Source organism: Chionomys nivalis, chromosome 14 (genome assembly GCF_950005125.1).
Source record: "Chionomys nivalis chromosome 14, mChiNiv1.1, whole genome shotgun sequence".
NCBI lineage: Eukaryota > Metazoa > Chordata > Mammalia > Rodentia > Cricetidae > Chionomys > Chionomys nivalis.
Genome location: NC_080099.1, coordinates 46,614,010 through 46,625,179, shown reverse-complemented (window position 1 = coordinate 46,625,179; position 11,170 = coordinate 46,614,010). Strand labels below are relative to the sequence as shown.

The 11,170-nt window shown below is 44.7% G+C and overlaps 1 non-coding gene across 1 annotated transcript; it reads left to right on the top strand.

The window, feature by feature from the left end:
- Positions 1-6,453: 6,453 nt before the first annotated feature.
- Positions 6,454-6,647, top strand: LOC130887105 (small nucleolar RNA SNORA74). Its single transcript, XR_009058333.1, has one exon. It is a non-coding gene; the product is annotated as a small nucleolar RNA SNORA74 (small nucleolar RNA).
- The last annotated feature ends 4,523 nt before the right edge of the window (positions 6,648-11,170 follow it).

The window sequence follows — 11,170 nt, the reverse complement described above, 5'->3', positions numbered from 1 at the left end:
AGATGAACTATTTGAGAAATTCTCAGTCTTTTCTTTCTTTTTAAACTTCATGTGTACCATGTGCACACCTAATGCCCTTGGAGGCCAGAAGAGGGAGTCAGATCCATAACTGCAGTAAGGGACAGTTGTGAGACACCATGTGGGTGCTGGGAACAGAACTCAGGACCTCTGGAAGAACAGCCAGTGCTCTTAACTGTTAAGCCATTCCTCCAAGCCCATCTTTCTTTCTCTTCTTTTTCTTTCTTTTCTTAAAATAAAAAAATAATTGAGCCAGGTGGTTGTGTTGCACACCTTTAATCCCAGCACTCGGGAGGCAGACAGGTGGATCTCTGTGAGTTCAAGGCCAGCCTGAACAAGAGCTAGTTCCAGGACAGGCTCCAAAGCTACAGAGAAACCCTGTCTCAAAAAAAAAAAAAAAAAAAAAAAAAAAGAAAGAAAACAAAAAAAAAAAGAAAAAGAAAAGAAAAAAAGGGCTGGAGAGGTGGCTCAGAGGTTAGGAGCAATGGCTGCTCTTACAGAGGTCCTGAGTTCAATTCCCAGCAACCACATGGTGGCTCACAACCAACTGTAATGAGATCTGGTGCCCTCTTCTGGTGTGCATGCACAGGCAAGCGGGTTAAATAAATATTTTTTTAAAAAATTTGAGAAAAGATTTTTAATATTACCTTGATAGTCTGGAAGTGGAATTGACTATGTAGCCCAGGCTGGCTTCAGGGGTGTGACAATCCTCTCCCTTTGAGGTGGATGTTATGAACGTGTGTCATGCCCCTGAACCTGGCTGCTAGACTGTTCTCCAAAGCAGGCACCACCTTACCATTTTACATTGCTAGGGAGCACATGAGGATTTTAATTTTTCCACATTCTTGGCAATCTAACTATGCTTTTGAGAAATAATAATGGCACCACAGAACCCCTATCTAGTTTGGGTAGCTATTATTTGTTTACCAGCTAGTGCAGTGCATAGACAAAAAAGAGTCTCCTCTGAACACTCAGGGCCAGCGAGAGAGAATTCAGCCATCTCTAGGACTCTCCCAGGCCATGCTAGCTGCCACAACCCATATGTGTAGTATATGTTACTTCCTACTAGACTAAGCTTTGGGCAAACAGAAATCTCTATTTCTGACTTGATCTGCATCTGTTGAATGGTTAACTGAACAAATTATTAGTGTTTATCTACTAGCTGTCCCTGTCGAGGTAGAAGAGGAAAAGAGCAGTCTAATGGAAAAAGGGACCAACGAAGAAACAAGAAAGAGTGGATGGAGCCAGGCAGTGGTGAGGCAGCACGCCTTTAATCCCAGCACTCGGGAGGCAGAGGCCAGCAGATCTCTATCAGTTTGAGGCCAGCCTGGTCTTCAGAGTGAGTTCCAGGGCTATGAAGAGAAACCCTGTCTGGAGAAGCTACACACACCAAGTGGGGGGGGGGGGTAGAAAGAAAAGAGAAGGAAATGAAGAAATAACACGAAGCTTGAGGAGCTGGTTGCTTCTGGCTGGACCTTTGTTCTATGCCTTGCCGTCATCCTTTCCTTCCCACCAATCCACATTATTGGTCTGGAAATGTTCTTTCTAGGGCTTAGAGAAATGAATTCAGGACCCGGCTATGGTACGCAAGATTTGATTTAAAAAAAAACCAAGATCTAGTATTTAATTCTCAACATTGTAAACAAGAGAAGTATTCCCTCTTTGTTTTTATTATTTCCTTACAGTTTTGTCGCTGCAAGTATAAGAGACAAAAATATAGGAGAATGACACGTTTTTCTCCACAGGACACTAAATGGCCCATCTCTAAAAGAATGTGACATGAGAACAGAGCTCACCACATAGCCGTATTCACAGTGACTGGCCTTTCTTTTACATAATTCTTGCCTTCTGTGTCTAGCTAGACTACATTGTGAATAGAGCCAACACTCCTCAGAGACCCTCATCTCCGTGTCCAATTGTTTCCTGCCTCCTCTCTGAAGTCCCTCATAAACAAGTGCACACACACTCTACTGTCATCTCTCCTTTCATGAATTCTTCAGGTAGTTTTGCCTTCTCTGTGTTGTGGGTTTGGAAGGGAAGATAGTGAAATACATGAGGTGCCAATGCAATTCCTCCTTTAGCAGAGCTCTGCAGGAAAATTAGCCAGCCTGCTCGGCTTTATAGGTCTCATAAACCCTCTTTTATGAATACACTGTGACAGCCGGGCGCTGCATTGATTAAGACAGCAATCTTCAGCCACATTCCTTTTTAACTGCAATACAGCCCTGCTTTCTAGTTCAGCATTGACCATGTGACCCTTAAATTACTGCATTTATGTAAGCCTTTCCCTAGCTACGGGCAGTGTCCAACTCCATCAAACCTGGGGAGGAAGATTGGTGATTTGCTACTTCTCCAGTAGTTCTTTGGCTCTGTAGCCTAGGGTCTCTTGTCGGAATCAATTTGGGGCGCCACGGTGTTTTCAAAGGAGGTTTGCTAAGGATGGAATGTACAGGACCGCCTATCCCCTTTCATGAAGGAACTGAGGAAATAGGTAATAAAACGTGTTGGCAGATGCCAAGGAGTAGCTGATCCCCAGAGGCTTGCCTGACCTTTACTGACGGAGAGGCTGGAAAGGAAGATGGGAAGGGAGCTGGAAAGCAGTATTTGAAGGAGTTACAAATCGGGTTCAGACCCCAGAATCACCATTTGTTTAGCAGTATAGAATCATAATCCTTAACTACAAGGAAAAAGAAACGTTAGTATTCAAAAGAAATCCTGGTAACAGAGAGGTGTCTATTCAGATCAAGAATATGACCTTTAGCTTACTGCACTGGAGCAGCCCAAATCTGTCCACTCGAGGATTTTACTGAAGGACATCAGGGGTGTGGTCTGTAGGTTTTAAAACATGACCAACCGAGATGATCTGTGTGGCTAGGGGCGCCATTAACCAACCGACAAATCAGATGCTGAAAGATCTGCACTGGAGGCACAAAAAGCTTGGGCTAGATCAGCAGCAACCAAAGGGCGCCACACGTGGAAGAGAAACGGCTATTGCAAGCACTAGGTGTACGTAGGTAGTCAGCCTGGCCCCAGTAGAACACGAGGGGCTCTGTCTTGAGCAGTTGCAAACCTAGGGCACCTATGCATAAGGACCCAGGCAAATGTAGCCTTTGTTCAGAGATTAAGCAATTCTCTAAGACAGGTCAGTGTTAATAGGACTTCGCTCTCCTACCTCGTCAGCCTGGTGTCTTTCTAGCCCCGCCTTTTTTGGGCGGGATCGCCTCGCCCTGCTACCGCCCCGGGGTGGGGCTCCCGCCAGCTCCAGGCAGCCCTTTCCTCCTTGGCCTCTGCCAAGGCTGCTGTGTCCTGCGGAGCTCCGAGCACGTGTTGGTAAGTGAGGGCCCGACGAGGAGAGGTCCTAGAGATTTTTACTTACCTAGGCGAGACGGAGGGTGAGAAGGCTTCTGCCTGGGCACGGGAAGAGACGGGGGCTTGTTTCCTTGTGTCTCCGGCCTTGGAGGTCATCGTGAAGGGATTAGGGGAAATCGTAACCCCAAGAGTTGCCACCAATGAGGTGCGGTCCTCTGCAGCTGGGGAGTCACCTGGAATATGTATGTTCAGAGTTTAGCATTTCTGCAGCTCCAGGCAGGGACTGAACGGTTTGTGGGGAACACGTGTCCATGGGGAACCAGAGCTGCTTCAGCCCACGCCCTGAAAGGGTAGTTAGACCCGAACAATGAGGCCTATATTATTTTTCCGATTCCTTTAAATTGCTTAGAGTGGGTTAGACGTGAGGTTTGGGAACGGCATGAGCTTGGATAACTTGCCTTATATATGGTATAATGGTGTGCAAACTTTCAGCTATTGAGGTTCTTAGCACAAGTCCCCTCACACCGTGACTGCATTCAGTTTTTCGACAGTTACCGTAATCCTACTATAGAACTCTGAGGCAGTTAGTTATTTTGGTTAGGGATAGAGCTCCCAAAAGTAAGCTGTTTGTCTACTGTTGTGTCTGTCTGGCTCAACCTTCACAAGGTGAAGGGGACTTGGGGGCAGAGAGTTTTGTTTTTTATTTTTAACTGCACAGGCGTTGACTGCTGGCAGACTTTAATCTAGGATGTTTTGATTTCATAGTGCCCGGCTGCCAATTTGAGGAGATGCCTGTCCTGGTGAGTATGATTCTGCTAGTTCTCCTTTGCCCCAGCTGTAGGCAGCTGCCTAGGTTTCCTTGTACCTAGGCAAGTGTTACACGGCTGGGAGAACAGCAGCCAATAGCTGGTTGGCGTTCTGGGCCTGGTTCATGCCAACTCTGTTGTTAACTATTCCAGGATGTCAGCATAGTTGCTTACCCGCTAAGGTAAAGAGCGAGTTATGCAGGAAGAAACCTAAGGGCCAGGTCTTTAGTGGTTCCGGTCTGGCAAGTTTGACATGGGTTACTCAAATCACAGCTTGGAAGCAGAACAAAAGAAATAAAGCCAGTGAGGGTGTAAACATAGAAACATCCACTAAAGAGACTTCAGAAGTACACCATGGAATGAGCTCACTGACGGGAATGCTGAATCTGGCATTGTGGCATGCCGGATCCCCTTTAGGTTATCTAGACAACCTAGAAGCCCAGTCTCAACAAAAGTTAGTATTCTGCTCTAGTTCTTCAATAAATGTTATGAGTATCAATTGTGGGGTTCTGGGAACTACGCTTAGGTCAAACAGTACCAAGTGAACAGATATCTTTTGTTTGATCTTTTTATTATTAGGGTGCTGGTTCTCTAACTCAGAATGAATCATGATTATCCAATAGAGCCTACCTAGTTACTGCTTCTGTGAAAACTAACATCCTGAGTGGTTGGCATCGTGCCAAGGGCCCTCCCTTTTCTCTCTTCCAGACAGGGGTCCTTACCAGACTTGGTATCGCCTGAAGTTCCATGACTCAGCATGTCACTTTCCGGTCTGCACCCAGACCCTTGAATTTGAATAGACACTCAGGATGGCTGGGAATTAGCTCTGCAAACAGGCAGCCCTAATTGATTTCCAAAAGTTACCCTGAGTGGTGTTTTAGGTTTTACCTAAAACCAGAGGGGTTTTGCCTGGTCCATCAAGCGCCCCTGTGGGCATCTTCTGACACACCCCATCAGTAGCCTCTACGCTGCTCACATATTAATCATGCCTGCCCCCATCCACCCCTTTGTTCCTTGATCTAATGCCATAGGCTACCATACCCAACAAACTAGCTCTGATCACAGTGTTGACAGGAAAGCTACTGCCCTATGCTGCCCACTCCAAACCCCATCTATCTCCGCCTGCCCTTGGGTTCACGCCCATAATTACTCTCTTATTCTTATCTGCTTTAGCCTAGGAAGAACACTGTCCTTCAAGCAGGCCTGCCTTAGCATTAGCTCTTCCTATGCATTGGCTTTTCCAAGTATCTGGACTCTTGCATTCCCGCCCCTCAAATTCTTACTCCTCCCCTGACACTGATCCCAGTTTTAACATCTTAGAATAACTTAAACTCAGATAACTCCAACTATCCCTTCCTTTGATCTTGATCCAGCTATCAGGGAAGTGGACTGCAGGCCACCAGAGTGTTTTATAAATTAACCTCTTAAAAGGGACTCAAGTGTACACTGGCAACAGACTTCTGGGAATGGTCTTAGGACTAGTGAGGAGCAGGGGGCTGCAGAGGAGTTAGTGGGACGACAGGACACAAATTACATTTATTTTGAGTGGAAGGGCAAAGGATAACATGTAATAGGTAGTTCTCTGCTTCAAATATTCAGTCCCGGGGAAAGACTAACTAGTTACTTATAATTATATAGGGCATTGTTAATACCTAACTTATGAATTTCTAAGCTTATTTGCTTGCTTTCTTTAGGATGACTTGGAAGTAGGGTGGTCTTCGCCCCTGAGAAGTAGTGCAGGTGTGGTTATCAGGTAGGTGTCTATTCTAGCGTCGCCTTCTCTGCCTCATCGCTATAGATATGCGTCAGGAAACAAAGGGAAGCTGATTTACTCTTGGAGTTGACTGTAGAGTTTTTTTTAATATTTATTTATTATGTATACAATATTCTGTCTGTATGTATGCCTGCAGGCCAGAAGAGGGCACCAGACCCCATTATAGATGGTTGTCAGCCACCATGTGGTTGCTGGGAATTGAACTCAGGACCTTTGGAAGAGCAGGCAATGCTCTTAACTGCTGAGCCATCTCTCCAGCCCTGACTGTAGAGTTTTGATGGTTTTTTTTTTGAGAGTATGAAGGATCTTTGCCATTCCAACTGAGGAATGATTTTTATAGGGATGTTGTGAGTCCTGGAAGACAAAGTGCAGTGTGTCTTGTTCACTGCTAACAGTCTAAGTTTAGTCCCTGCCAAATGGCGGAGACTGCTGTTGAATAAGACTGGAAGTGTAAGTTCAACACCTAGCTGGTCATGAAGTCTGTTCATGTCTGCTACCTGCAGTCAGAGTGTACATGAGATGGGAAAGGAGATTTTTCTGGAGTGATCCAGCAGTTGTCAGCTGTCCAGGCTGTGTGGTGCCTGTGGCTGTGTTACACTGTTGGAAGAATAAGCGCTGTTTTATTGAGGGTTGGCTCCGCACTGTTTTGGTGCGGTGCCGACTACCTTCAAGCAGTGTTTTGCATCCCTGAGAGTGGAATGACTCCTTGTGGAGTTGGTCCTAGTCTAGGTGCAAACAGTTGTTTTCCATGCTAAAGGGAATGGGACTGAATGGAATACAGCTGTGTGGGGAGGACGCTTTGCCTCCTTTGCACTAAACCTGGCGCCTTACTGACGATGTTACCTTTTCCTCGATTCTAGGAGAATGAGAAGACTGCCTCCATCAGGACTTCAGGTTTCTGACAACACCGTGTTTTGAGTAATGTATGTGGTCCCTGTAATGTCGAGGTCCTAATTAAAGTATTCGCAGGCAGGGGAAGTTAAATTTGCCTTGGAGGATTAAAGAGCTGTGATGCTTCAGGGAATGCTTGCAAAGTCCAGCTGCAGTTTGGGGATGGGACAGGGATGGGATTCACACCAGGGCAGCTGGGCTACATCCCCAGCTATAATTTCTTTTTTTTTTTTTTTTGGTTTTTTTTGTTTATTGTTTTTGTTTTTTTTTGTTTCTGTTTTTGTTTTTCGAGACAGGGTTTCTCTGTAGCTTTGGTGCCTGTCCCGGAACTAGCTCTTGTAGACCAGGCTGGCCTCGAACTCCCAGAGATCCGCCTGCCTCTGCCTCCCGAGTGCTGGGATTAAAGGCGTGCGCCACCACCGCCCGGCTATAATTTCTTTTTTTTAAAGATTTACTTATTTACTATATATGCAGTGTTCTGTCTGTCCGTATGCTTACTGGCCAGAAGAGGGCACCAGATCTCATTACAGATGGTTGTGAGCCACCATGTAGATGCTGGGAATTGAACTCAGGACCTCTGGAAGAACAGTCAGTGCTCTTAACCTCTGAGCCATCTCTCCAGACCCCCAGCTATAATATCTTTTTTTTTTTTTTTTTTTATGGTTTTTCGAGACAGGGTTTCTCTGTGGTTTTGGAGCCTGTCCTGAAACTAGCTCTTGTAGACCAGGCTGGTCTTGAACTCACAGAGATCCGCCTGCCTCTGCCTCCCGAGTGCTGGGATTAAAGGCGTGCGCCACCACCGCCCGGCCCAGCTATAATATTTTGAGGTACTCGATGATGGCCATGTACTACTGGACATGGCTCACTACTTTATTCTCGGGATCTATTTGAATAGTAACCATCTTATGACAGCTCAGAACATTTCAAACACTTTGGGCACACTGGTTTTGCAAAGCAAAGGTCTTTTAAGTTCCTATAACACTCCAGATAGGAAATATTGTTAATAATGTGTTTTTGCAACTGTATGTGAAAAGCAGACGATGTATCAGCAAATGAATGCGGCTATATTCCAATAAAGCTTACTGATGAACACTGAGATTGGAATTTCATTGAAACTTTCAGGGTAAAAATTCCCAAATGTTTGAAAGATTTAAAAAAATTCCCAGGGGCTACTGACAAAGAGGTAGCAGAATAGATTTAGTAACATTTCTGACCTTTGAGTGAAGTTCAGGCCTTGGATGGAACAGCATTAGTTACAGTATCAAAATGTATGTTCACACATTTTTAAGATAGTCTAACCCAGGCTAACCTCAAGTAGGTGATCCAACTGGATCAGCCTCCTGAGTGCTAGAGTCATCAATCACATGCCAAACTTGTCTGTGTTTCTTATCTGAAAAGAATAAAGTCACTATATTATCTAGAAGAAAGGATATTTTAAGCAAAGGTATATGACATGTATGTGGATGCCCTGGGATGACTGGCTCAGAACCAGGTATTCTAAGGGACCAGCAAGATAAACCACTGAATCTGTCAGACTATTTTGAGACGCAGTTCCTCGTGTATGAGTTTGGTCTAATACTATCTCCATCCCTGAAGTGCTGGAATGGTAGGTGAGCACTCCCACACCCATCCCACAGCCTGTCTCCCACGTTATGTTGTTGCAGGTGCCACATCTGGTTTAGAGCACTCTTTGAAAGAGAGTCTTGTGTAACCAAGCCTTAACTATGTTACTATGTAACAGTAACTTCCTGTACCTTGCAAGCAGTTTGATTACTGGCATGTACTACCATGCCTCCTGCAGGGATTTTTGTATCTGCAGTTTTGTGAGCATGTGGAGACATGATGGTGCTACTCACTAGTGGAGGTAAGAGGACGAAAACACTCATGTGGGTTCTGGGAATCCAACTCAAGTTGTGAGGCTTGCCAGGAGGCTTTAAATTATTTTTTTTTTTTTTTAGGGGTTGGAGGGACAACTCAGTCTTCCAGAGGACCCAGGCTTAATACCCAGCATCCACACACAGTGGTTCACAACCATCTTTAACTCCAGTCCCAGGACACTATGCATGTGGTGCGCAGGCATATAAGCAGGCAAAATACGCATTCATGTAGAAATAAACATTAAAATTTCATGTGAATATTTGTATGTCCTCTGTGTGCCTGATGGCATGAAGTCAGGCTAGCAGGTCCCCTAGAACTGGAGTTAAGATGGATGTGAGCCACCCGGGTCAGAAGCAAGGGCAACAGGTTTTAGGTCCTGGGTCTGCATAAATTAAAGGAACATGTTTGAAATAAGTAGGCAGAGCTGGTGGTGGTGCACACCTTGAATCCTAATGCTCTGGAGGCAGAAGCAAATAGACCTCGGAGTTTGAGGACAGAGGAACCCTGTCTCAAGTCCAGAAAAAGGCAGGCAACTAGTGCTGCCATTGATGCTGGCTATCATCACTTTGTCATTGGGCTTACAGGCGACATTAGGGCTTTTCTTGAAATTTTGGGCCAGGGCTTAAATTATAGTTAGAAAAAACCCAATGGGATAAATTCTGCAGGTCCCAAAGGGACGCAAAAAGACCTCTCCAGTGCCTAGGAATTTACACAAAGGAAAAGAACAGGGTAAGCGCAACTAATTAAAGACTTGAAAGGGTGGAAATGACTCTTGAGAATTGTGAGTAGCTCCTGCTAATGGAGCTGTGGTGAACTCTTAGGAAAACCATTTCTCTGAGCTAGTGAATTCTTGAGATTTTTTGCCTACTGCTGTGTAGAGACGCCTACAGTGAATCAATTTACTAACTCATGTTTCTCAATGTGCCACCCTACTGTTGAGTTATCCTGAAAGGGAAAGCAATTCATTGTGTAGAAGTAACATCTACACACTCATGGTTCTTCCTCAGGGATAGGTTTCTGGGCAAGGATATTAAACATTATAAACTTCCCGTGGGTGTTTGAGAACTTGACATTGGCTCTCTATAAGAACACCATACACTTTTAACTGCCAAGCCATCTCTAGCCACCTAAGCTGCTTTCTTCTGTTATTAAATAAGATCAGCTCTTGCCATGTAAAACCCAGTTTTTTCCATTGTTGGGGACTGAACCCAGGATCACATGTTGAACAATGGACAAAACTCCATGGGAGGGAAGACCCTTACTATTTACTGTTTGTGAATAAATTCATGGTAGATTGTAAAGGTTGACAGTTGGGTGTAAAGTTATTGTGACTTGTTTTGTGACATGGTTTCCAGCCAAAACTCTGCCTTACAGGTGTGTGAGGACTTCTCAAATTGTGTTGAGGGTGGAACCCAGGGCCTGCCAGCTGTGCTACGCCTTCAGCCCGAGAACTTCTGTCACAAATGTTTGCCTCAAGCCAGGCGGTGGTGGCGCACGCCTTTAATCCCAGCACTCGGGAGGCAGAGGCAGGTGGATCTCTGTGAGTTCGAGACCAGCCTGGTCTACAGAGCTAGTTCCAGGACAGGCTCCAAAACCACAGAGAAATCCTGTCTCGAAAAAACAAAAAACAAAACAAAAAAAAAAAACAAATGTTTGCCTCAAACATTAAAAAAGCAGTGGCACATGCCTTTACTCCTAGCACTGAGGAGGCGGAGGCAGTCTGCTCTCAAACTTGGCTCAATTGGGGTTGTAGGCATTAGCTAACCTAATATTTTAATATATATTGTCCTTCATAGATAGAGCCTTTTCCTATTAAAAAGGTCCTTATTGCTAGCCCAGATCCCGAGCCTTCTTCTCTCCCCGTCCCAGGCCAGGTTTCAGAGGACAGTCCTCTAGTTTCCCGTCTTTGTACCTCCAAACTACTATGACATACTTGATGAATACAGGCTCACAAGTCTTTGTGATGTCTCTTCACACCTGTCTTCCATTTCACTGCAGAGCTTCAATAAACAACTACTCAATTAAAAAGTGTTTCACTTGTATACAGCTGAGATGCCGGTAAAGTGTGTAAGCATTGGTTAGGTGTGTTGTGATTTGAGATTGGACAGGAATCTTATTTCTATTGGGTCTTGCTTTCATTGATGCACAGAAATGACTCCCTAATGTCTTCGGAGGCGTTTCTATTAGTAACTTATAGGTTTCCTCTTTCCAACCTCTCCTTACTAAGATATTCTCCTAATGATTGTATTTAATATAAGCTATTTAAAATAGCAAGTAAAATAAGTTACTTCAGCTCTGATTTCTCTTGCTACACATTCTTCATAGGCTGGGTCCTGTGTCCCTTCCATACATTCATCTATCAATCTTAATTTTTTGTCTTCCTGTTGACCATTGTGATTAACTTATTTTCCAAGTATTCCTCCACTTTTGTTCACTATTGTAGAATGCCACGCTGTGAGGCATCCATTGTGGATTCGTGTGTACGTGTTAATAA